The 26,976-nt window shown below is 55.5% G+C and overlaps 2 non-coding genes across 2 annotated transcripts; one reads left to right on the top strand and one right to left on the bottom strand.

The window, feature by feature from the left end:
- The first annotated feature begins 3,467 nt into the window (after window positions 1-3,467).
- TRNAF-GAA (transfer RNA phenylalanine (anticodon GAA)) lies at window positions 3,468-3,540 on the top strand. Its single transcript has one exon. It is a non-coding gene; the product is annotated as a tRNA-Phe (tRNA).
- Window positions 3,541-22,435: 18,895 nt separating this feature from the next.
- TRNAF-GAA (transfer RNA phenylalanine (anticodon GAA)) lies at window positions 22,436-22,508 on the bottom strand. The gene has a single exon. It is a non-coding gene; the product is annotated as a tRNA-Phe (tRNA).
- Window positions 22,509-26,976: the final 4,468 nt, after the last annotated feature.

The following is a 26,976-nucleotide window of genomic DNA, read 5'->3' as shown; positions in this document are numbered from 1 at the left end:
CTAACACCAGAGACGCAGGCACTCAATATTAAGATGCAAAATGTGACCTTGTAGTGAAATCACATGTGCTATGTAAGGTGAATAGTGTTGTTCACCGTGAAAGAGTATAAGCATTGCTCTGTAAAATGTATCTTTTTAAATACTTCTCTTCCTTTTTTCCCTAGCTCATGCAGCTGCAAATTTTTCAAGCCTCCCTACTCCATCCTGAAGGCTATCTCAGATAAGGCAGCGGAAAAAAAAGATGCGAGACAAAATGTTCTCAGAAATCATGGAAGTGACCCGCACTAGGGTGATGTTCTGCACCCCCTGATGCTGCCTTGACCCCAGACTCACGTCTGCTCACCGCTCGGTTCCAGGATGGCCAGGCTCCTGAGGATGTTCAGGAAGAAGGCTCTGCAGGCGGCCCCAGAGCCTGAGGGAAGCAGCTGCCATCTTCCCCTGCAGCGGAGCGGCCCCACCGTCCCCACTGGCGGGGAAGGAGCTCGCGGCCAGGCCAGGAGGTGGAATTGCCCAGCCTTCTGGAAGAGGAAACCTGCTCCCGGCGCAGGCGCCGAGGTGGGAGAGGCACCATCAAGGCCAAAATGGAGCTGGGCCAGGATGCAGCTGGGCAGGCAGGACCCAGCCCAGGAGCGGAACAGGGCAGGGTGGTTCCGGGGCTTGTTGTGTGGGCAGCAGTGGCCCCAGGAGCCCAGCCCCAATTTCCAGCAGGAGGCATCGCCCTGCCCAGTCAGTGGGGACCGTCCAGCCTTCCCAGGGCAGGAGGTGGAGGATCCCTCTCCCAGCCCCGGCAGCTCAGCCCGCTCCCCATGGGACAGCAGCAATGCCTGGAACTCGGACAGCAGCGAGGCCGACGGACGCTTCTGCTTTATTCCAGATGAGGAGCCAGGCTGGGCTCGGAGGGGTAAGGAAGGGGCTGTGAACACTCCGGGCTCAGGCCCTCGAGCAGTGCTATGGGGGTGGGTCCCCAGCTCAGGTGTCTGGCCTGAGCCACTGAACCCCACTGACACTAGATGCTGCCACTTTAATCCTTGATGCGCCATTGGGTTGGGGGGTGTGTGTGGGAGGCACCTCCCAGGGAGTCCATGATTGTAGGTGGAGGGGTCTCTTTGCTATGGACTCCTGAAGGAGTTGGGGGCTGATGACACTGAGGCTACTTGGAATCAAATACATTTGAGATACAAGTACATAGCCCATATTCATAACTTCAAATACAAAAATGGTACACACATACAGCCAGCATAATTATAACCAGCAAATCATAACCTTGTCATAGACACCTCACACGACAACCTTTGCACAATATTTGCTGCACATATATAACAGTGGTGGCAACAATGATCCCTACGGTCCCAGTTCATATTAATAATGTCACAGAAGGCTATAGAGAAGTGGGAGAGAGACGTCTTCTACCCGGTGTGTCTCGTCCGTTTCTCCCTTGCCGCTTGGGCTGAGGTGGGAAGGGAGCGAAACGTGCCTGGCTGAAGGTTTTGCACTCGGCCTTGAAGGTTAAGCCTGACCCCCCGGCATGGCTAGGTCGGGGTTGTCCTGGGCTCTGGGGGCAGAGGGCTGAGCTGGGAGAAGGGGCAGACGAGGGGATTTTGTCTCTGATAGATAAGGGCTTTGTCAGGAGGAAGTTGTAAGTCACATGCTGGGGGTGTCAGTGAGATTTGAGCTGGGGTAGCAGCAGCAGGGAAGCAGTGTGTGTGGGGGGGGGGGGGCATTCACTTGGTAAAAATGAAACTCCCAAGCCGCTCCCTTTGCTGGAGCAAAAGCCTTTCATTTATCTCCTCAACTCCCCTCCATGAATATCTCCACCCCTCCCCCGGTGCTGAGAGACCCCCCCTTTACTCCCATGGAGATTTGTAATTGTTCTAACTCTTCCTTGGACTTGTCCAAATAGTTTTCCCAGAAAAATGATCAAGGACATTTCAAATGAGAAAAACAAATGAAACCAGAGAAACCCCCACCACACACAGCTTGGGTCTGAATTCTTCTGCTGAAATTTGGAGATAATAAAACTCCTTCCTCTGTTGGCCAGAAACCAAAGCTAGACCTCCCCTGCTGTAGCTGTGACTTCTGCTACCAAACCACCAATGCGCTGACTCCTCTTGTGAGACATTTCTCTGCACAATACTGCTGCTAATCCAGTTATTGACTCCAGGAAACATTTTCCTTAGCCTGGTTCCGTGTGTCACTGGTTTCTATAGCAAAGGCCAGTCCCTGCCCTGTTGCCCAGACATCCTCACTCACATCAAGCTTCAAGTTGAGAATCATTTCCTATTCCTGCTCTGTGGGAGGAGAGACTTTAAAACGTGCTCTCTGTGCGACTGCACATGGCTAAGCAAAGAGAACAAGCCCAAATCCCCCCTGTGCTTTGGGAGCCAGGTTTGCGGTGGGAATTCTGTAGTTCAGATGACTTCACTCCTGGGCATTGTGATCCTTTACCAGTTTCTCTGACATTGGGGCACTTTTATGCTGATGGCTGAGTGGTTAAGGCGTTGGAGTTGAAACCCAATAGGGTTCCCCTATGCAGGTTCAAATCCTGCTCACAGCGAGGCGTGTGTTTTAGCCAGTGTCTTATCCGGGCAATACCTCTGTACAACCCCCTGAGACACTCTCAAGTCTCTCCCCACCCCAAGTAAATCCTCTTCTGCTTCTTTCATAGAGATCCCTGGGACACCACCTCACACTGTGTCCCTGAGGGGTCAGGCAAACTCTCAGCGCCTGTAGCCTCTGCCACTCACCTAGTGCCCCATAGATCAGCCATAACCCCGGTTCTGCTCCTCTCTCTAGTGTGTGAAAGGAGCCAAGTCAGTGACTCCATGGGATTTGTCCCGGACCCCTTTAGGGCCGGCCCTGAAGTGAAGCACTGACTATCACAGTGACAATACAACTGGCCAGCATTGCGGGGAGACTGAGGGAGAACAGGTCTCTTCTCTCCCCTAAGTTGAGCCAGACACTGCTCTCTCCTGACTCTCACTCTAGCAGCTGGACACTAAGGAGCCATTTCCCCACAGGATGTGAATTGAGTGCCCCTGTGGTGCTGGGAGGGGGGCTGGCGCTGCTGCTGGCTCTGGGGCTGGCAGGGGGGTTGATGTCTGCACAGATTCTCAGCTGCCAGACCAGAGGGGACACTTGGGACCTTACCAGACTGTCTCATTGAAGACGAGGTGTTGACAGAGCAATACAGACACTCTCCAGAGCACGGAGCAACATCCGCCCATGCAGCCAGGAAATGAGCATTTCTCACAGCCTGGAGCCAAGGGTGAGGCAGCAGCTACTGTTCCAGCTCCTGGGGGACGGGCCCTGTCAGCCAACAGACACTTCTTACTCACCACAGCTAAGGGCGCCGGGTTCCTCCAGTGGGAGTGTGAAGCAGCCATTCTTTTACTGTCCTTTTTGTGTGCGACTGCTGACAAAAACATCCCAGACAGAGAAGCAACAGGCCAAAATACTCTCATGCAACTGCCAAAGTAGCTCAGTTAGGAGTGTGTTAGACTGAAGATTTAAAGGTCCCTGGTTCAATCCCAGGCTTTGGCAGGCCCTACCATTAGGCTTTGTGCAGAGTTGGCTTGCCCTCTGGGAGCACAGCAGTACCTGCACCCAAGGTGAGTTCCTGACCTTGGGACCTACAGTAGGAAAACACAGAAGGGGCTTGTTGGCCCATCTGGCCTTTAATGATGAGAACTGTCTTTCCCAACATGGTGGGAAGAAAGTGAGGCAGGGCAGCCCTCAGGAATGGTGCCAGAGGGCTGCTAAGCAGGGATTGGGGATGAAAACTTCTCTGTGCAGCTGAACAAGGGCAGTACCAGGAAAGGGGCATCTGTAAAAGTGACCCCACACACCTCTCCTCCTCTGGGCAGCTGGTGCTGACAACTCCAAGGGAAGGCTTAAAAGCCACAGAGCAACTGAGGTCAGGCCTAGAGGAGGGCAGGACCATGCCTAGGTGTGGCCTTGAGACAAGCACAAAAACACCCAACCAGCATGCTCCCTGCCATGCCAAACACCCACTGAAGGTCATCAGCACACAAGGTGACTACTGATGCTCTGTAGCCAACATCACAAGATAGTAGGAAAGCAGGGCCAGCCCCCATGGTGGGGCCTCTGACTGGTCCCACTCAAGGTGCTCACTTTTGCTGTGGGGCAGGAGATTTTACCCCAAGAGGCTTTTCTCGAGCTGGCAAGAAGCAGAGAAACACCCAGGCTCCCAAGATGCTATGTAGGAAGTACCCTCCAGCACAGGGACAGGTGCCCAGGCAGCCGCCCACTTTCTTTGGCAAGTGCCTGGAGCTGCCCCTGTCCCTGTCCCAGGGCAGAGGATATTGGAAGCTGAACATCCAGAGCTTGCAATATAATGGAGCAGGGGGGTGAGGCCTGGCGTTGTTGGCAGAACGGGAAAGCATCAGAGGGTTCTATGGCAACCAGAGGGATTGACGGGCGTCGGTGAGGGAGGAGTTGGGGGCTTTGTTCCAGCTGTCAGGCAAACACCGCAATATCAAAGAGACTAATGGTGCCAAGTTCTGCAGTGTTGCCTGTGGGATTTCCACAAGAGCATCCAGGCTGCGGAGCTGGTCATCCTGTGACTGTACAACCGGATCAAGTGACAGCTGGCCGAGTTCCAGGAGATGAGGCTGCAGCTGGCCGATATGAGCGGGAGCTCCGAGTGAAGGGAGGGGCGGCCTCCCCTGACATTTTTGCAGCCTGCAGGGAATGGAGACCAAGCAGGGGGATGTGGGGACTCAGGGCAGGATGCGCGGATCCCATAGTGCAGGACAAGTGGTTGAGGGCACCAAAAAGTGCACTCAGGGGAGGCGGTGGAGTGGAGGTGAGCTGGGGCAAGGGGCTGGGGGGAGGGCTGCCTGCAGCAAGTAATGGGGGCAGGGGCCTGCAGAGGAACCGCTCCCTGTCCCAGCTCACCTCGTGCTCCCCTCTCTCATTCTCCTCCCCTCCCAGGCTTGCTGCACTAAACTGCTGATTGGCATTGCAAGCCTGGGAGGTGGGAGAAGTGGAGTGGCGCCGGCGTGCTCAGGGGAGAAGGCGGAGTGGAGGTGAGCTGGAATTGGGAGCTGCTGCAGGAGGGGCTGCCTGGCTCTTCCCCATGGCTCCCGTCCCTGCTTTGCCGCAGCCCCGCCACCCCCCCACCCTGCACTCACTGCATGGTAAGTGAAGTGACCCAGCCCCAGCCTGGTCCACTCCCCTGGTTCCCAGCCACTCCGCCGGTGAGTGCTGTGGGGCGGTTCCCCCTCTCCCCCCAAATTTGGGAGCCAGGGGAGGTCTATGGCTCTGGGTCTCTCATCCCTCCATCCTCTCCCCTGCCCCCAATATCCTCTTCGGCTCTGTGGGGCTGGGTCTCTCTCCCTGCCCCTGTGCTCCCCCCTGCACAGCATGTCCTGGGAGTGACTCAGTTTCCCTGGACCAACATTTCACCACTCCACACGTGTCTCTTCTATCCCCCAGCTCCCTCCACTCCACCCCATTTTCCCTGCACCCTAGGCTGGGTCTCTGCCAACCCCCTCTCCTCTCCTCCTGACCCCAATATCCCCTGCCCCTATGGGTCTATGGGGCTGGGTCTCTCCCTCCCCCATTCTCCCCCATCCCCTCCCCCAATATCTCCCTGCCCCAATATCTCCCTGCCCCAGGCTGTGACGTGCCATGATGTGTGTTCGGGCTGTGATGTGTGCTGGGGTCAGGGCTGGCTAATGGGTTTTTACCACCCCAAGCAGCAGGGAAAAAAAACAACCCACGATCGCAATCGGCGGCAGCTCCACTGCGCTGCCTTTTTCTTCAGCGGCAATTCTGTGGCAGGTCCTTCCCTGCGAGAGGGACTGAGGGACCCGCCTCCGAATTGCTGCCGAAGAGCCCAACATGCTGCCCCTTCCTCTTGGCCTCCCCAAGCACCTGCTTACTGAGCTGGTGCCTGGAGCCGGCCCTGGCTGGGGCTGTGACGTGCGCTGGGGCTGTGACGTGCTGTGACCTGCTCACTCCCCAAGGGCAACTCACTCCCTTGAAACCAGCAGGACAGAAGGTGTCATGTGTCCATGGGCGGGGTTATGCAGATGAGCAGTATCTGGTGGCAGTATGGAGAGCAGCGAGATGAACCGAAGGAGCCGGGCAGAGAGAATTCTCTGTGTTTGGACAGAATCCGGTGTAGGGAGTTCGTGTGGGGAGTGCCTGCACCGGAGTCACTTCAGGGCAGTGATTGCCACTGAGCTACGAAGTGACAAAAGGTGTGTGAATGGGGTGTGGTGCCTGGCTGGGAGCAGCTTATGGTGATAAGAAAAGGGGTGGGAGCAAGAGGTCCTGTCCTAGCAGGGGGCGTATACCCTGAAAAGGTGTTTTGTGGGTGCAAGTAGGTTTGGGGGCTTCTTGCAATGACAAGGGGTGTCTGCAGCTAGAACCCTTCTAACCCCACTAGTTTTCTATGTATTGAGGGGGGCAGATTCTGTGATGTCACAGTCCCTGGGAGAGGATTTTGAATCATAACTCCAAAGTGGGAAAACAATTCCCCAGACTCCTGCTCAATCTCCACTAGGAGGCTGGGCTGGGATCTTTAGGGAGGGAAGCACGGGGAAAAACAGTCTCCCCTATGGAACCCAGGAGTCCTGGATCCCAGTCCCCCTGCTCTAGACCCCTTCCACTTCCAGAGCCAAGGATAGAACCCAGGGGTCCTGGTGCCCAGCCCCCTCCCTGCTCTAACCACTAAACCCCACTGCCCTCCCAGGGTGGTGCAGGGGTCATTGGGTCCGTGTCTCAGCTCTGCTAAGAGCCTTGACTGATTTTCCCAAAGTGCTTCCTTCTGAATCTAGCCGACGAAGTGGGGATTCACCCACAAAAGCCCATGCTCCAAATCGTCTCTTGGTCTATAAGGTGCCACAGGACTCTTTGCTGCTTTTACAGATCCAGCACATCTGCCCCCACTGCCCGGTCACTGCCCACCCCGTGTGGGGGCACCAGCACTGCCGAGTCATGATGGGAAATTGTCCAAGCTGGCCCAGGGAGACGTATGTGTCCCTGCTGCCCTCTGCTGGAGGGGCTGAGCCCTGCTCTGTGTGTGTGTGAGTCTGTGACACTGTTTGTATCAGTGTGTTGCTGGGCTAACCAGTAAGAAATGGCTTTGCAGGATTTTGTACACTGCAGCAAGTGACACACACACACACAAAGGGACTCACACAATCCCAAGAACACTCACACACAACACACCCAGAGGGACATGCTAGCCTAATCCCCAAAGAGAGAAACAATCACACCCCCGGCCACACTCACAATCACCCCCCCACACCATAATATTCACAATTGTGCTCAGAGACACGACTGCACGCAGTTCACTCCCACTGCTCCAAATACAAGGACCTCCTGCCCCACACAGCTGGACAGCTACGAATGAGAATGATCCCCTCATGCTAGATCATCTGCTTGGCCCCCCACTCCCTCTCGGGGCACGCTGTGTGGCGTGGCTGGGGATTGTGCAATGGCCCAGCACCAAGCAACACAGAACGGACACCACACGCCCTGCCTCGCCTCACCTGAGCTGCTCTCCAGGTGCATTGGAGCCCAGCACCCCATACCTTGGCACTCCTGCCCCACAGGGGGTGAGCTGCAGCCCCTGCCACACTCTGCAGAGGGGAGAAGGGTCAGGCCAACCAGCTGTTGTAAGATGGGGAAATCACCATCAGGGTCGACAGTATGGGGGCTGTAACATACGGAGAAATGGTTGTCGCACCGGCAGAGGGCAGCAGAGTATGCATATACACACAATTGCAAACAAACACATGCATGAATCCAGCCACACACACACAATTGCTAATATACACAATCACCCGCACAAATCCAGCCAACACCAACACAAGCCTGGGAGCCAGGGGAGCAGAGCAGCCTGGGGCTGGGTCACTCCACTTCCCACAAGAAGTAGCCAGCCCCCCTGGTCCCACGGTGGCCTGAGGCCAGCCCCCTTCTGCTTCCCCCCATGGAGGCCTGGGGCCCCAGCCTGCTCTGCTCCCCTGGCTCCTAAGCTTGGAGGGAGGGAGGAAACCACCCCACAGCACTCGCCGGCAGTGTGGCTGGGAGCCAGGGGAGTGGACCAGGCTGGGGCTGGGTCACTCCACTTACTATGCAGTGAGTGCGAGGTGGGGGGGGACTGGGGCGGATCAGGGGCCAGGGCCATGAGGAAAAGCTGAGCAGCCCCCGCTGCAGCAGCTCCCCACCCCAGCTCACCTCCGCTCCACCTTCTCCCCTGAGCACTCTAGCGCTGCTCCACTTCTCCCGCCTCCTAGGCTTGCTGTGCCAATCAGCTGTTTAGTGCGGCAAGCCTGGGAGGGGAGGAGAATTAGAGCGGGGGCAGCGTGCTCAGGGGAGAAGACGGAGCAGAGGTGATCTGGGACAGGGAGCGGTTCCCCTGCACACACACCCGTCCGTTACTTCCTGCAGGCAGCCCTCTCCCTGCCCCCCCCCAGGCCCCTGCCCCAGCTCACCTCCACTTCACTGCCTCCCCTGAGTGCACTTTTTGGTTCCCCCAACCACTTGGCACCCTAGGTGGCTGACTAGTTCACTTAGTGGTTGCACCGGCCCTGGCCACTGCCTATCAGCAGGATTACTACTCTCCTCCTCCGTGAGATTAAATCTCCGCACCTAGACAGCTAGTCCGTCTGCTGCACCACAGTCCCGCATGCCTGAGCCTCCCTGCCAAAGCCCTGCATTCGGCTCCAGATAATTAAGTCTCACATCTCACTGGGAACTCCACTTCTTGTGCCCCGAGAGTTTCGGCTCCCCTCAGTAGCTGACCTGAGAAACACAGTGTCTGCAAAAGCAGCAAATAATCGTGTGGCACCTTATAGACTAACAGACGTACTGGAGCATGAGCTTTCGTGGGTGAATCCCCACTTTGTTAGGTGCATCAGTGTCTGCCTTTTCCAAAGAAGTGCCTGGAGGGCCTTTTCTCACGTGGCCTAATGGACAAGGCATCTGACTTCAGATCAGGCGACTGAGGGGTCGAGTCCCTTCGTAATTGTGCTTGTGCACTTTTACCATTGTGCTGAAAGTCCTGCTCCCTTCAGGGCTGGAGCCTCTTCTTGGCTGCTCAGACCAATGCTCTGCCTTCAGCTAGAGCCCTGGGAAGGAGTTGGGGGGTGGGCGTCACAAAGGCTGGGGCAGGAGCCCCAGGTGCTTCCAGTCTAGCCTTTGCCCTTCCTGACTTGCCAAAGAAAATGGGCGGCTGCCCGGGCTAGTGTGTAGAGCAGTTTCCCTCTTCCAGATGTGCGCCTGTCCCTGTGCTTGAGGGGGTTTGCTAAATAGGACCTTGGGAGCCTGGGTGTTTCTCTGCTTCTCGCCAGCTGGGGAAAAGCCTCTTGGGGTAAAATCTCCTGCCCCGCTGCAAAAGTGAGCACCTTGAGTGGTAACGGTAAGAGGCCCCACCAGGGGGGCTGGCCCTGCCTTCCTACCATCTCCTGATGTTGGCCACAGAGCATCAGCAGCCGCCCCGCATGCTGGCCTGCGGGTCGCCTTCAGTGGGTGTTTGGCATGGCAGGGAGCAGGCTGGCCGGGGGTCTTTGTCGCTGTCTGCTGGCCACACATAGGCATGGTCCTCCCCTCTCCTGAACAGCCAGAGTTAGTCTGTGTTTGAAAGCAGGGACACAGAAGACTCAAGACAAGAGGGTGAGAAAGACTGAGAAAGGACCTATGAAGACAGCACACACTACAGGGACAGTGCCTGGTTAAGGGATGTGGAGACACCAAATTGCCCCATTTTTCCTGGAGCCCTATGCAGCTGCATACTGCTCCAGCGGCCAGCCTGATCCCTCGGCTGGCTGAGCCGGCCAGGAAAGCTGCCCCTGCTCCGCCTCTTCCCCAAAGCCCCCACCCCTGTTCGGCCCCCATGCCACCTCTTCCCACCCCTGCTCCACTCCATTCCACCCCCACTCCGCCCCTTCCCCTGAGCTACATCCCGGTGGACTGCAGGAGGGATCAGTCTCATCCTGCGCGCACCGGGCTGCGGGAAGTGGAATGACCTGGCCCCAGCCTGCTCTGCTCCACCAGCTCCCAGCCATGCCACTGGTGAGTGCTGGGGGGGCATTTCTACCCACCCCCCAAGTTCCAAGGCTAGGGGCAGAGTGCAGCAGGCTGGGGCCGGATCACGCCACTTCCTGCCGCCCCATGAGTGTGGGGTCGGGCCTGCCCTGCAATTACCGGCCGGCGGGAAGTGGAGTGACCTGGCCCCAGCCTGCTTCACTCTGCCAGCTCGGGCTGGGGGACGGGGGTGCTGTGTAGGGAACCAAAATGTCTAGGGACAACCATGAATAGATCATTTTTCCACAGGGACCGATGGCTGTTAGAGTACAGATATTCAGGCTGCCTATACAGGCCTAGACTTCAAGAACTTAGGTATATTTTTATTACTTAGCCAATGACGGGGTATAAATCGAACCAAAATCCCAGTCTGCCTGTGTCTGGGCCTTCTCTCCCTAGGAGAGTCTGAGCCCTTGTTTGTAGGCTAAGGCCTTTAGCTAAGCAGCAGGGGCAGCCATATGCTGGGAAGCGAACGGTCACATCCTCACCTCCCAAACCCATCACACTGAACTAAGGTGGAGTTGGGCTCTTAGGAAGACGATCCTGTCCCAATAGTGCCCATCATCACCAGATAAAGAAACAGAACTTAAGGAGCAAAGAGTCCTGTGGCACCTTATAGACTAACAGACATATTGGAGCATTAGCTTTCATGGGTGAATACCCACTTCATCGGATGCATGATCTTAAGGGAGCATCTAATTTGGCAAGAAATCCCTTCTCCATGGTTGTGGTTGTGAAACCCTCATTTCTGTAGGGTTTATCTTTATGGCTCCCACTTTTCTATTGTCAATCTGTTTGGTTCTCTAATTGTTTCTGTCTGCTGCAGAATTAATTTTGCTGGGTGTAAGTTAATTAGGGGAGTGGGATGTAATTGGTTAGAGAATTCTGTTACAATAGGTTAGAATTGGTTAGTTACATTTCAGTAAAATGATTGGTTAAGTTCTAGCTGAAAATATTACTATATAAACTGAGGTCAAACAGACAGGGGGCAGAGAAATTAGACTCATGCTTGCTAATGGGAGGAGATGGGAATAGGGAACGGGGAACAGGGACACAGACAAGGCTCTGCAGTGTCGGAGCTGGGAAGGGGGATGTGGGGTAAACACTCTGCAGTGTCAGAGCTCATAGACTCATAGACTTTAAGGTCAGGAGGGACCATTATGATCGTCTAGTCCGACCTCCTGCACAACGCAGGCCACAGACTCTCACCCACCCACTCCTGTAACAAACCCCTGACCTATGTCTGAGCTATTGAAGTCCTCAACTCATTGTTTAAAGACTTCAAGGTGCAGAGAATCCTCCAGCAATTCACCCATGCCCTATGCTGCAGAGAAAGGTGAAAACTCCCCAGGGTCTCTGCCAATCTGCCCTGGAGGAAAATTCCTTCCTGACCCCAAATATGGTGATCAGCTAAACCCTGAGCATGTGGGCAAGACTCACCAGCCAGCACCCAGGAAAGAATTGTCTGTAGGGATGTGAGGTAAACGCTCTGTGTTGTCAGAGCTGGGTAGGGAACACAGGGGAACAGACTCTGTCGATGTATAGAGATAAGCCTGGTGTGAAGGGCTTTGGAATCTGCTTGCTTGGAAACTAACCCCAGTAAACATCCCTTTGTCTGCACTTCGGACTTATGGTCTTTTGCTGCTTGCTGTCTGTGTGACAAGAGCCAGGGAAGTGCCCAGGGGAAGGGAAAGCCAAAGCCCTCTAACTATGGCTCCTTGCTCCTCTCCCTCCAGGCTCAGGGATGGGCAGGACTCCAGGCTCTGCTTGATGGATCCTGGCACAGGGGCTGGTGGGGGAGAAAGGATTGTAGATTCTGACCTGCACTCTGGAGAGGAGGTAATAAGTGAAGGGGCATTTTTGATTCCTACCCTGCTTCAATGTCCCCAGGGCTAGAATTCTACATTCCATAGGGCCAAATGAGGGGGTGAAGCCATCTGGCTAATGAAAACCAGTGCTCTAGGTGAGGCTTGAACTCACAACCTCAGCATAACTCCTCTCAGCACTGCCTTAGAAATACTGTGTGCTAACCAACTGTGCCACTGGAGCACCTGTTAATTCCTAGTCTCTCAGTCTCCTAGGTTGATAAAGGCAAGGAGTCACCCCAAAACATTCTCAGTGGGGTTCAGAGATGGTATCAACAAGCATTGTACTTGGTGGGGTGGATTCTTCTTAAGGCTTCCAGGCACCATTTGACCCTTTTGTTCGTCCCTGTGTAATAACAGAGGTGACTGAGATGCACTGTAGAGTCTTACTGCAGACCAACAGATCTGAGATCACTGATCACCAGCTCTAAGCATTAGTCCTGCTTTGGGACAGTGTCTCTCATCCAACAAACTACTCAGTCTGCGCTAGCAGTGAGGCTCCCTCACTAACAGCTGAAATCAGGGAGAGCTGTGTGAAGTGCAGGGACCTAGGGGTGCCTGAACAGGGGCGAACAACGCCCCAGGACTTTTAAAAATGGGAGGGCTCTGCCTTGCCACTCTGTAATGACCGTAAGGGTGAGTGAGGTTGGGGAGGGGGCCGAGAGCAGTGAGCGGGAGGAGGGGTCTTGGGGGAAGAGGCAGTGTAGAAGTGGAGGTGAGCTGGGGCAGGGGACTGGGGGGTGCAGGGAGAGGGCTGCCCGCAGCAAGTAACGGGGGTGGGGGCATGCAGGGGAACTGCTCCCTGTCCCAGCTCACCTCTGCTCCGTCTTCTCCCCTGAGCAAGCTGCCCCTGCTCTAATTCTCCTCCCCTCCCAGGCTTGCGGCACTAAACAGCTGATTAGCACCGCAAGTCTGGGAGGCGGGAGAAGTGGAGCGGCGCCAGCGTGCTCAGGGGAGAAGGCAGAGCGGAGGTGAGCTGGGGTGGGGAGCTGCTGCAGGGGGGGCTGCCTGGCTCTTTGCCATGGCCCCCGCCCCTGCTCCGCCCCAGCCCTGCCCCCCCACCCCGCCCCTGCACTCACTGCATGGTCCACTCCTCTGGCTCCCAGCCATGCCGCCAGTGAGTGCTGTGGGGCAGTTCCCCCCTCCCCCTAAACTTGGGAGCCAGGGGAGCAGAGCAGCCTGAAGCCCCAGGCCTGTGTGTGGGGAAGCAGAGGGGGGCTGGTCCCAGGCCTCTGTGGGGGACAGGGGGCTGGCTACTTCCTGCAGGAAGTGGAGTGACCCGGCCCCAGCCTGCTATTGCACAATCCCCAGCCAGGCCGCACAGCGTGCCCCGAGAGGGAGTAGGGGGCCAAGCAGATGATCCAGCACGAGGGGGTCATTCTCACTGGTAGCTGTCCAGTGGCAGTGAGTTCAACAGGCCTTGGCACATGCTGTGTGGGGCAGGAGGTCCTTGTATTTGGAGCAGTGGGAGTGAGCTGCGTGCAGTTGTGTCTCTGAGCACAACTGTGAATGTTATGGTGTGTGTGTGTGGGCGTTATTGTGAGTGTGGCTGAGGGTGTGATTGTTTCTCTCTTTGGGGGTTGGACTAACATGTCCCTCTGGGTGTGTTGTGTGTGAATGTTCTTGGGATTGTGTGAGTCCCTTTGTGTGTGTATGGCAGTCACTTGCTGCAGAATACAAAAATCCTGCAAAGCCATTTCCTACTGGTTAGACCAGCAACACACTGATAGAGTGTCACAGACGCACACACACACAGAGCAGGGCTCAGCAGAGGGCAGCAGGGACACACACGTCTCCCCTTGGTCAGCTTGAACAATTTTCCATCAGAACCCAGCACAGTGCTGGTATCCCCACACGGGAGTGGGCAGTGACCTAGCAGGGAGGGCAGACGTGCTGGATCTGTAAAAGCAGCAAAGAGTCCTGTGGCACCTTATAGACCAATAGACGTATTGGAGCATGAGCTTTCGTGTGTGAATTCCCACTTCGTCGGCTAGATTCAGAAGGAAGCACTTTGGGAAAATCAGTCAAGACCCTTAGCAGAGCTGGGACAGAAACCCAGTGACCCCTGCATCACCCTGAGAGGGCAGTGGGTTTTAGTGGTCAGAGCAGGGAGGGGCTGGACACCAGGACCCCTGGGTTCTATCCTTGGCTCTGGAAGTGGAAGGGGTCTAGAGCAGGGGGACTGGGATCCAGAACTTCTGGGTTCCATAAGGAGACTGTTTTTCCCTGTGCTTCCCTCCCTAGAGATCCCAGCCCAGCCCCGTACTGCAGATTGAGCAGGAGTGAGGGGAGTTGTTCTCCCACTTTGGAGTTATGATTCAAACTCCTCCCCCAGGGACTGTGACATCACAGAATCTGCCCCCCCCAACAGAGAAAACTAGTAGGGTTAGGAGGGTTCTAGCTGCACCCACCAGACAACCCTGGTCATTGCAAGAAACCCCGAAACCTACTTGCACCCACAAAACACCCTCTAAGGGTATACACCCCCTGCTAGGACAGGACCTCTTGCTTCCACCCCTTTTCTTATCACCACAAGCTGCTCCCAGCCAGGCACCACACCCCATTCACACACCTTTTGTCACTACGTAGCTCAGTGGCAATCGCTGCCCCGAAATGACTCCAGTGCAGGCACTCCCCAAACGAACTCCTCACACCGGATTCTGTCCACACACAGAGAATTCTCTCTGCCCGGCTCCTTCGGTTCATCTCGCTGCTCTCCCTATTGCCTCCAGCCACTGCTCATCTGCATAACCCCGCCCATGGACACGTGACAACTTCTGTCCTGCTGGTTTCAAGTGAGTGAGTTGCCCTTGGGGAGTGAGCAGGTCACAGCACATCACAGCCCCAGCGCACGTCACAGCCCCAGCCAGGGCCGGCTCCAGGCACCAGCTCAGCAAGTAGGTGCTTGTGGCAGCCAAGGGGAAGGGGTGGCACGTCGGGCTCTTTGGCAGCAATTCGGCGGTAGCTCACCTCCACTCCACTGCCTCCTCTGAGTGTGCTTTTTGGTGTCCCCAACCACTTGGCACCCTAGGCGGCCGACTAGTTCGCCTAGTGGTTGCACCAGCCGTGGACACTGCCTATCAGCAGGATTCCTCCTCCTCCTCCTCAGTGAGATTAAAACTCCGCACCTAGACAGCTGCTCCATCTGCTGCACCACAGTCCCCCATGCCAGAGCCTCCTTGCCAAAGCCCTGCACCTGGCTCTAGAGAATTAAGTCTCACATCTCACTGGGAATTCGACTTCTTGTGCTCAGAGAGTCTCGGCCCCCCTCAGTAGCTGACCTGAGAAACACAGTGTCTGCAAAAGCAGCAAACAGTCATTTGGCACTTTATAGACTGACAGACGTATTGGAGCATGAGCTTTTGTGGGTGAATACCCACTTCGTTGGATGCATCAGTGTCTACCTTTTTCAAAGAAGTGCCAGGAGGGCCTTTTCTTATGTGGCCTAATGGGTAAGGCTTCTGACTTCAGATCAAGCGATTGCAGGTTCAAGTCCCTTCATAGTTGTGCTTGTGCACTTTTACCTTCGTGCTGAAAGTCCTGCTCCCTTCAGCGCTGGAACCTCTTCTTGGCTGCTCAGGCCAATGCTCTGGCTTCAGCTAGAGCCCTGGGAAGGAGTTGGGAGATGGGTGTCACAAAGGCTGGGGCAGGAGCCCCTGTTGCTTCCAGTCTTGCCTTTGCCCTTCCTGACTTGCCAAAGAAAATGGGCAGCTGCCCGGGCTAGCGTGTGGAGCAGTTTTCCTCTTCCAAATGTTCACCTGTCCCTGTGCTGGAGGGGGCTTGGTGAATAGCACCTTGGGAGCCTGGGTGTTTCTCTGCTTCTTGCCAGCTGGGGAAAAGCCTCTTGGGGTAAAATCTCCTGCCCCACGGCAAAAGTGAGCACCTTGAGTGGGAACAGTAAAAGGCCCCACCGGGGGGCTGGGCCTGCTTTCCTACCATCTTCGATAATGGCCACAGAGCATCAGCAGTCGCCCCGCATGCTGGTCTGCAGGTGGCCTTCAGGGGTGTTTGGCATGGCAGGGAGCAGGCTGACTGAGTGTTTTGGTGCCTGTCTGAAGGCCACACATAGGCATGGTCCTGCTCTCCTCTTGCCCTGACCTCGGTTGTTGTGTGGCTTTTAAGCCTTCCCTCGGAGCCATCAGCACCAGCCGCCTCTGCTCTAGGTGCCCAGAGGAGGAGAGGTGTGCTGGGCTCCAGCCTGGGAAGCCTGGCCCTGGCACTCCTTCCTTGAAATGCCATGTGGGCAAGAGGAAGAGTTGAAGCTGCAGGGACCAAAGTTGTGGACATCAGATGAAGCAGCAAGAAACCCAACCATCAGGTCAACCTGCAGCAATCTCTAGCCAGACTGTTAAGTTCTAGGACCCCACCCTATAGCGGCCAGCTGGACCAAAGACCTATCTCCAATGGGCATCAGTGACCCAGGAGGAGAAGAAAAAAACCTCACTGAAGTTCACCCAGGCAGAGGGTAACCATATACATTGAGCTCCAAGGCTTTGCAGCAAACCACACTATCTCCAGGAGGTCCCACTGAGATTTGAACTCAAACTCCAGGATTCAAAGTCCTCAGTGCTGCTCATTACACCACAGAACCTGCTGCTATTTCATCTTCTAGACCCCTGTGTCTCTCGGCTGACTGGTTTGCACTCTGCACTTACTGCTTCCCACCAGCGGCTTCCTCTCGCAGGACTCTCTCTCCTCCTCCAGCGACTGTTGTCCTGCACTATGGGATCCGCGGGTCCTGCCCTGAGTCCCCACATCCCCCTGCTTGGTCTCCATTCCCTGCAGGCTCCAAAAATGTCAGGGGAGGCCGCCCCTCCCTTCACTCGGTGCTCTCGCTCATATCGGCCAGCTGCAGCCTCATCTCCTGAAACTCGGCCAGCTGTCACTTGATCCAGTTGTACAGTCACAGGATGACTGGCTCCCCAGCCTGGGTGCTCTTCTGGAAATCGCATAGGCAACACTGCAGAACTTGGCACCATTAGTCTCTTTGATATTGCGGTGTTTGCCTGACCTCTGGAACAAAGCCGCCAACTCCTCCCTCACCGACTCCCGTCAATCCCTCTGGTTGCCATAGAACCCTCTGATGCTTTCCTGTTCTGCCAACAACGCCAGGCCTCACCCCCCTGCTCCATTATCTTGCAAGCTCTGGATGTTCAGCTTCCAATATCCTCTGCCCTGGGTCAGGGACAGGGGCAGCTCCAGGCACCAGTGCAGCAAGCGCATGCCTGGGACGGCAAGCTGCAGGGAACGGCCTGCCGGTCACTGTGAGGGTGGCAGTCAGGCTGCCTTCAGCAGCATGCCTGCAGGAGGTCCTCTGGTAATGAGGATTAGGTGACATGCCTGCAGGAGGTCCTCTGGTAATGCGGATTAGGTGACATGCCTGCAGGAGGTCCTCTGGTAATGCGAATTAGGTGGCATGCCTGCAGGAGGTCCTCTGGTAATGCGGATTAGGTGGCATGCCTGCGGGAGCTCTGCCAGTCCTGCGGTTTCAGTGGCAATTCGGCAGCGGGTACACTGAAGGAGCGGGACCGGCAGACCTCCTGTAGGCATGCCACCGAATCCGCGTTACCAGAGGACCTCCTACAGGCATGCCACTGAAGGTTGCCTGAATGCCGTGCTTGGAGCGGCAAAATACATAGAGCCGCCCCTGGTCAGGAAATTGTCCACACTGAGCACATGGTGAAAGTGGCGTGATCCGAACAGTCCATAGGCACCACCCTGCACTGGGCTGTCGACGTGCTCTCCTTCACGTAAATCCGGTCAGTGTGACTCCTGGCCCATCCCCGCAGAAAGGTGAACCCCCTCTGGGGCTGGTGTGAGCTCCTCCGACCTCACTACAGACCTGCGCCAGGTAGTGCTCAGTGTAAAAACGTTTCCTCTGACAGTCAGGAAAACAGGACCAGCGATCCTCAGGCCGGCTGACACAATTCAAATCCCCCCAACACCAAACAGTCCAGAGGAAAGGAGCCAGTTCCTTTCACTGATCTTTCCATTCATGTCTTAACTGGGGACTATACACACTAATATAGCTGCAACCAGTGCTGCAGAGCACAAAGCCCACCAGTAATGCCTTCCCTGATTGGAGCTCCAGCCCCTTCTGTATTCACACCACAAATGTGAAGAGCAAGACTCGAACTCCATCATTCTTCCCTGGCATGGAGGACCAGAGAGATTGGCCCTTCTTGCAATCACCCTCTGCCTATCAATCTACGCTAAACTCATCAATGTGCATTTTCCCAACACCCACCATGTCCAAGTCCAGCTTCTCTAAGACACTGAACCTCAAGGGCTTCCTCCTGGGCCACCAAATCCCTTCCACATTTCACACAGCTGTTTTCACAGATGAAAGGTAGAGGGGAAAAAAGAGGTTCTCCTCGCACACAGATTTTGACAGGTTTTCCTCCTGATCAGCAAGTGGATTAAGCACGTCTTCAGGGGGGTTTGGCATGCCAGGGAGCAGGCTGGCCGGGTGTCTTTGTGGCTGTCTGCTGGCTACGCATAGGCATGGTCCTCCCCTCCTCTGGCCGTGACCTCAGTTGCTCTGTAGATTTTAAGCCTTTCCTTGGAGCTGTCAGCACCAGCCACCTCTGCTCTAGGTGCCCAGAGGAGGAGAGGAGTGCTGGGCTCCAGCCTGGGGCTCTTCCTCCCTCCTGCCTAGCCCTGACTATCAAGCCTGGCCCTGGCCCTCTATTATTCAAGCACCATGTGGGCAAGAGGAAAAGTGTGGCAGGAAGCACAAGGGCCAAACTTTTGGGCCCAGTGTGAAGCAGCAAGAATCCCAACCACCAGGTCAAACCACAGGACTGCAGGCATCAGCAACCAGGGTAACAAGTTCTAGAGCCCCAACCAATTTTGGCCACCACAACCCAAAACCCAGCCCTAGTGGGCAAGTCACCCAGCAGGAGGGGAAAGCTCTGCTCTTGTACAGCTGGAAACAAGGAAGTTGAGCACTGTGAGTCCAGGGCTTTACCACAAGCCAACATAAGGTCCCACTGAGCTTTGAACTCAAATTGAATGACTCAAAGTCCTGAGCATTGCCCATTACACCATGGGACCAGCTAGATCTGCTTTCTCCGCACAGTGGTGACCCTCACGGGGCTGGCTCATGTAAGGGACTGTTGGCCCCTTACTAAAACTTAGTGGGGTTTTGGTTGGCTAGTTCCCAGTCTCAACTGATGGGGGAAGGGCCAATGGGAAACAAGGACCCAGAGACTGACAGTCCCCAGGGGCAATGGGGAGAGGCCAAATCTCCAAGTTAGCTGGACTGACAGGCCAGACAGTGTAATGAGGGAGTCACCAGGCCAGGGGGTCCCATCCTCTGTGTGAGCTGGAATTGCCTGGGCCAGAGCGGGGTGGAGCTAAGGAGAGAGCAAGAGCCCGAGAAGAGCCAGGGAGCAGAGCTGCACCAGCCAGGGAGAACCAGGCAGATCTGTGCTGGGAGCCGAGCCGCAGCAGCACGAGCCATAGAAGCTGCCCAGGGAGCAGATCTGTGCTAGGAGAAGAGCTGCAGCAAGCGGAGCCAGAGGAGCAGCCCAGGGAGCTGGAGGCAGAGCCGCAGCAGCACTGGGGCTGGAGGTGGGTGCGGTGAGCAGTGTGGGAGAGCGAGGGGGACCCTGGGCAGAAGGCCCAGTGCAAGGAGATGCCACCCATCAAGAGATCCCCTACATGAGGGCTGACACTGGGAGCAAGGGTCCTGTCACCTAGAGCATGTGGCCACTGCCAGAGCAAGTGTCCAGCCTGTGGTGTCCCTGCAGCACAGCCAGAGCCTGGGAAGGAGGCCTGGGACATGTGAGGGAGAGACTGTGACCTGCCCTGACCCTCCAGAGACGCTGGTTGTGATCTCCCTGCACCACAGAACAGGGTAACATGTTTTCCTTTAATCTTTCCTTATGTTTTACATTGATTGCTGGGTAATAAATGATGTTTGCTTGAAGCACATGCAATGAGGAGTGGGTCAGGGAAGTGCCCAGAGTGCAGACACTGTAGTCCTGTTCAAGTGATCATGACAAGATTGGGGGTCAAACAGTGATGAGCTGCCAGAATCTTAACAACCGGCTCCCTATAAAAATTTTTGATTTAAGGGGGGGAAGCGGGGGAGGGGCCGGGGCTGGAGGAGACATACTTGTGGGGCAAGGGGCCCCTGCAGGGGCTGAGGAAAATTGCCTCCCCCACAGCAGCGCTGGAGCTTGCAGCCTCCTCCCCTTACCTTGCCTGCAGCTCAAAGCAGCAGGACGACTCAGAAGCTCAGCTGAGCTGCCCAGCTGGTGCACGTTGCTGGTCACACCGCAGCTGATGGGAAATGGGGGAGGGGCCGGGGGAACCTCAGCCTCCCTAGCTGGGAATCCTGAGAACAACAGGATGATCCAGCCTGCAGACTGGAGTTCTTTGCCCATCCCTTGGCCCTTTAACAACCGGTTCTCCACAGAGGTCTAATTTAGCAACCGGTTCTTGGGAACTGGCTCCAGCTCACCACAGGGGTCAAACCCTCCAGGATTCCTGGGCCCAGCCTTGTTGGGGTTACGAGGACTCTGCCACACATGAGAGTAGAAAGAGCGTCCTTGGGGTCAGGCAGACCTCTGGCTAAGGGGGTGGGGACTCAGATCCTTTCTCTGGCCAATTGCACCAGGGTCATGTATAATCCAGGGAAGTTCCCCACAATAGCTGGACCTGAACCCCCTGTACACTGTCCTCATTATAGACTCATAGGTCAGAAGGGACCAATATGATCATCTAGTCTGACCTCCTGCACAAGGCAGGCCACAGAACCCTACCCATCCACTTTTATACAACCCCTAATCCAGGACTGAGTTATTGAAATCCTCAAAACTGCTTCTCTGTCTCTCTTCCCCTCATCTCTGCTGCTCTCCCTCTGAGCTTTCTCAGTACCTGGCCCCACAGCACTTCCTGCCAGCCAGAGACTGTATGTTCTAGGCCTGTTCCTGTGGATGCGGCCTGTCTCCAGATACCTGAGGAAAGGAACCTTTCCAGGAAATGGCCATGGATTCTGGGAATCTGCATGTGGCTGGTGGAGAAGCACCAGGAATCATTTGGCTCCTGGCATCTTAAAACTGGGTGCCTAGACAGGGGCTTGAATCCTGGATCCTCAGACTAAGAACTTGATATGCTACTAACTGAGCTAGTTGAGATCATCTTCACTGTTCACCACAAGAGCAAGCAGGTAGGCAAAAGAGAGGCAAAAAATGTCCCCAGAACCCCTCCTCTTTTTCTGCACAGCCACTGACTGTCAGCAGGATTACTCCTCCTCCTCCCTTCTGTGCCTCAGTGTGACTAAATCTCCACACCTAGACAGCCGGTCCGTCCGCTGCACCCCAATCCCCCCATGCCTGAGCCTCCCTTCCAAAGCCCTGCACCTGGCTCCATAGAATTAAGTCTCACGTGTCGCTGGGAACTCGACTTTTTGTGCCCAGAGAGTCTCAGCTCCCCTCAGTAGATGACCTGAGAAACACAGTGTCTGCCTTTTCCAAAGAAGTGCTCGGAGGGTCTTTTCATATGTTACCATGTGGCCTAATGGATAAGGTGTTGGAGTGTGGATCAGAAGATTGAGGGTTTGAGTCCCCTGGTGGTTGAGTTTCTGCAGTTTTACCATTGTGCTGAATGTCCTGCTCCCTTCAGGGCTGGAACCTCTTCTTGGCTGCTCAGGCCAATGCTCTGGCTTCAGCTAGAGCCCTGGGAAGGAGTTGGGGGTTGGGTGTCACAAAGGCTGCGGCAGGAGCCCCAGGTGCTTCCAGTCTAGCTTTTGCCCTTCCTGACTTGCCAAAGAAAGTGGGCGGCTGCCTGGGCTAGTGTGTGCACCTGTCCCTGTGCTGGAGGGTACTTGCTACATAGCGTCTTGGGAGCCTGGGTGTTTCTCTGCTTCTTGCTAGCTTGGGAAAAGCCTCTTGGGGTAAAATCTCCTGGCCCACAGCAAAAGTGAATACCTTGAGTGGGACCAGTCAGAGGCTCCACCATGGGGGTTGGCCCTGGCCCTGCTTTCCTACTATCTTGTGATGTTGGCCACAGAGCATCAGCAGCCACCCTGCATGCTGGTGACCTTCAGTGGGTGTTTAGCATGGCAGGGAGCATCCTGGCTGGGTGTTTTTGTGCCTGTCTGAAGGCCACACCTAGATATGGTCCTGCCCTCAGTTGCTCTGTGGCTTTTAAGCCTTCCCTTGGAGCTGTCAGCACCAGCTGCCCAGAGGAGGAGAGGTGTGTGGGGTCACTTTTACAGATGCCCCTTCCCTGGTACTGCTCTTCCTCAGCTGCACAGAGGAGTATTCATCCCCAAACCCTGCTTAGCAGCCCTCTGGCACCATTCCTGAGGGCTGCCCTGCCTCACTTTCTTCCCACCACGTTGGGAAAGACAACTTTCATCATTAAAGGTCAGATGGGACAACAAGCCCCTTTTTTGTTTTCCTACTGCAGGTTCCAAGGTCAGGAACTCACCTTGGGGGCAGGTACTGCTGTGCTCCCAGAAGGCAAGCCATCTCTGCACAAAGCATAATGACAGGGCCTGCCAAAGCCCGGGATTGAACCAGGGACCTTTAGATCTTCAGTCTAACGCTCTCCCAACTGAGCTACTTTGGCAGTTGCATGACAGTATATTGGCCTGTTGCTTCTCTGTCTGGGATGTTTTTGTCAGCAGTCGCACACAAAAAGGACAGGAAAAGAATGGCTGCTTCACACCCCCACTGGAGGAACCCGGCGCCCTTAGCTGTGGTGAGTAAGAAGTGTCTGTTGGCTGACAGGGCCTGTCCCCCAGGAGCTGGAACAGTAGCTGCCACCTCACCCTTGGCTCCAGGCTGTGAGAAATGCTCATTTCCTGGCTGCATGGGCAGATGTTGCTCAGTGCTCTGGAGAGCATCTGTATTGGTCTGTCAACCCCCCGTCTTCAATGAGACAGTCTGGTAAGGTCCCAAGTGTCCCCTCTGGTCTGGCAGCTGAGAGTCTGTGCAGACATCAACCCCCCTGCCAGCCCCAGAGCCAGCAGCAGCGCCACCCCCCCCACCCCAGCACCACAGGGGCACTCAATGCACTTCCTGTGGGGAAATGGCTCCTTAGTGTCCAGCTGCTAGAGTGAGAGTCAGGAGAGAGCAGTGTCTGGCTCAACTTAGGGGAGAGAAGAGACCTGATGAGTACGGTTCTCCCTCAGTTTCCCTGTAATGCTGGTCAGTTGTATTGTCACTGTAATAGTAAGTGCTTCCCTTCAGGGCCGGCCCTAGAGGGGTCCGGGACAAATCCCATGGAGTCACTGACTTGGCTCCTTTCACACACTAGAGAGAGGAGCAGAACTAGGGTTATGGCTGATCTATGGGGCACTAGGTGAGTGGCAGAGGCTACAGGCGCTGAGAGTTTGCCTGACTCCTCAGGGACACAGTGTGAGGCGGTGTCCCAGGCATCTCTATGAAAGGAGCAGAAGAGGATTTACTTGGGGTGGGGAAAGACTTGAGAGTGTCTCAGGGGGTTATACAGAGGTATTGCCCGGATAAGATACTGGCTAGATCACAGGCCTCGCTGTGAGCAAGATTTTAACCTACACAGGGGAACCCTCTTGAATTTCAACTCCAACACCTTAACCACTCGGCTATCACAGCTGAAGCATAAAGGTGCCCTAATGCCAGAGAAACTGGTAAAGGATCACAATCCCCAGGAGTGAAGTCATCTGAACTACAGAATTCCCACCAGAAACCTGGCTCCCAAAGCACAGCGGGGTATTTGGATTTGTTCTCTTTGCTTAGCAATGTGCGGTCGCACAGAGAGCACGTTTAAAAGTCTTCCCTCCCACAGAGCGGGAATAGGAAATTATTCTCAACTTGAAGCCTGATGTGAATGAGGATGTCTGGACCACAGGGCCAGGGACTGACCTTTGCTATAGAAACCAGTGACACACGGAACCAGGCTAAGGAAAATGTTTCCTGGAGTCAATAACTGGAATAGCAGCAGTATTGTGCAGAGAAATGTCTCACAAGAGGAGACAGCGCATTGGTGGTTTGGTAGTAGAAGTCACAGCTACAGCAGGGGAGGTCTAGCTTTGGTTTCTGGCCAACAGAGGAAGGAGTTTTATTATCTCCAAATTTCAGTAGAAAAATTCAGACCCAAACTGTGTGTGGTGGGAGTTTCTCTGGTTTCATTTGTTTTTCTCATTTGAAATGTCCTTGATCATTTTTCTGGGAAAACTATTTGGACAAATCCAAGGAAGAGTTAGAACAATTACAAATCTCCATGGGAGTAAGGGGGGTCTCTCAGCACCTGGGGAGGGGTGGAGATTTTCATGGAGGGGAGTTGAGGAGATAAATGAGAGGCTTTTACTCCAGCAAAGGGAGCGGCTTGGGAGTTTCATTTTTACCAAGTGAATCCCCCCCACCACACACACTGCTTCCCTGCTGCTGCTACCCCAGCTCAAATCTCACTAACACCCCCAGCATGTGACCTACAGCTTCCTCCTGACAAAGCCCTTATCTATCAGAGACAAAATCCCCTCATCTTCCCCTTCTCCCAGCTCAGCCCTCTGCCCCCAGAGCCCAGGACAACCCCTACCTAACCATGCCGGGGGGTTGGGCTTAATCTTCAAGGCTGAGCAAAAAACCTTCAGCCGGGGACGTTTCGCTCCCTTCCCACCTCGGCCCAAGCGGCAAGGGAGAAACGGACGAGACACGCCGGCTGGAAGACACCTCTCTCCCACTTCTCTATAGCCTTCTGTGATGTTATTTATATGAACTGGGACCGTAGGGATCATTGTTGCCACCACTGTTATATATGTGCAGCAAATATTGTGCAAAGGTTGTCGTGTGAGATGTCTATGACAAGGTTATGATTTGCTGGTTATAATTATGCTGGCTGTATGTGTGTACCATTTTTGTATTTGAAGTTATGAATATGGGCTATGTGCTTGTATCTCAAATGTATTTGATTCCAAGTAGCCTCAGTGTCATCAGCCCCCAACTCCTTCAGGAGTCCATAGCAAAGAGACCCCTCCACCCACAATCCTGGACTCCCTGGGAGGTGCCTTCCACACACACACCCCAACCCAATGGCGCATCAAGGATTAAAGTGGCAGCATCTAGTGTCAGTGGAGGTCAGTGGCTCAGGCCAGACACCTGAGCTGGGGACCCACCCCCATAGCACTGCTCGAGGGCCTGGGCCCGGAGTGTTCACAGACCCTTCCTTACCCCTCCGAGCCCAGCCTGGCTCCTCACCTGGAATAAAGCAGAAGCGTCGGTCGGCCTCGCTTCTGTCCAAGTTCCAGGCGCTGCTGTTGTCCCGCAGGAAGCGGGCCGAGCTGCTGGGGCTGGGAGAGGGATCCTCCACCTCCTGCCTCGGGAAGGCTGGAAGGTCCCCACTGACTGGGCAGGGCGATGCCTCCTGCTGGAAATCGGGGCTGGGCTCCTGGGGCCACTGCTGCCCACACAACAAGCCCCAGAACCACCCTGCCGGGTTCCGCTCCTGAGCTGGGTCCTGCTTGCCCAGTTGCATCCTGGCCCAGCTCCATTTTGGTCTTGATGGTGCATCTCCCACCTCGGTGCCTGCGCCGGGAGCAGGTTTCCTCTTCCAGAAGGCTGGGCACTTCCACCTCCTGGCCCGGCCGAGAGCTCCTTCCCCGCCATTGGGGACGGTCGGGCCGCTCCGCTCCTGGGGAAGATGGCAGCTGCTTCCCACAGGCTCTGGGGCCACCTGCAGAGCCTTCTTCCTGAACATCCTCAGGAGCCTGGCCATCCTGGAACCGAGCGGTGAGCAGATGTGAGTCTGGGGTCAAGGCAGCCTCTCACTAACCAACTTGTTTGGCCTCTCCTCATCCCTGCCCCAGCCAGAGCAGCTCCTCCCCCCACAAGGGTGCAGGGAGTGCAAGCTACACACACTGGCAGGAGTTCATTGCATGATCTGCTCCCCCTCAACCTTCCCCCTCGTCATCCCTGGGGCTGCAAGAACCGGGGAGTCTCGTCCTTTTCGAGCACTGGGGTCAGTCACAAAGACCATTGGTCACTTTGGACAAGCAGCTCCATCCTGCCATCCCAGGACACACTCACACTTCCTCCCCCCCACTCCCTGCCCAGACTAGAGAAGGAACAGAACCCAGGAGTCCGGACTTCTCCTGGGAAACCATTCCCCACTTCAAAGTCCCTAGACATAGCAAGGCCAGGGCCCCTTCATTTCCCATTGATTTCCATGCTCAGCAGCTCACCGGGTCTGGCCCAGCTCAGAGACTCTCAGCCTGGGGAACAGTCTCCCACAAGGGAAGGGCTGGGAGCCCCATTGCTGGGACCTTGTCAAACATTTGGAGATGGCTCTGGAGAAGCCCCTCCCCAGTCTGAGAGTGAGGGGCTCCTGGGGGCTGTTCGCAAATCCAATCTCCTTTGGGAGAGATTCTCTCCCCTCTTTCTGCCTCTCCCCAGACAGACAGGGGATGCCACTGAGGAACCCTAATGCCACTCACTTACTCTGGTGATGGAGCGATCAATGGAGGATGTTCAGTGTCATCCTTCGCCCTTCTCACTTTCCAAGCCCAAGACAGGCTGGAGAGCAGGGTGGTGACCAGAGGAGTTACCCTGCCCAGCCAGCAGACAGAGTGATGACACTGGGCAATCGGTTGGCTGTGAAAACAAGAGTCTGTCTTATTGCCAAGGAAAGGAGAAACTTGGCCAGCAGCAGGGGGTGCAGAACATCACCCTAGTGCAGGGGTGACAGTGCCTCTGGGATCCTGAAATCCCAGCACTTTGCACACCTTCCTGGAGCCTCCCAACCCCCCTGGGCTGTCGGGACTGTGCCCCCAACCCTACTGATGAGAAACAAGCCTGGGGAGGGGAAGCTACTGACTCAGGGTCACACCAAGTGTCAGAAGTATGGATAGGACCCAGCAGTCCTTCTTTCCAGGCCCCTTTGCTAACCACTGCTGCACACTCCCTCCCACAGCAGGAAATTGCAAGCAGGCCCTCATGGCCATTCCCCCTGCCTATGAGAGGGAGTGTGCTTCGCTGGAGACACTGGACTGGGGGACTGGGAGTCAAGACTCCTGAGTTCCATTGATGGGATTTCATACTTTCCCGCTATTGAAAAGTGC

This window comes from Gopherus flavomarginatus (assembly GCF_025201925.1).
Source record: "Gopherus flavomarginatus isolate rGopFla2 chromosome 13 unlocalized genomic scaffold, rGopFla2.mat.asm SUPER_13_unloc_2, whole genome shotgun sequence".
Lineage (NCBI taxonomy): Eukaryota > Metazoa > Chordata > Testudines > Testudinidae > Gopherus > Gopherus flavomarginatus.
Note: the sequence above shows the minus strand (reverse complement) of the source record. Positions and strands in the feature narration are given on the sequence as shown.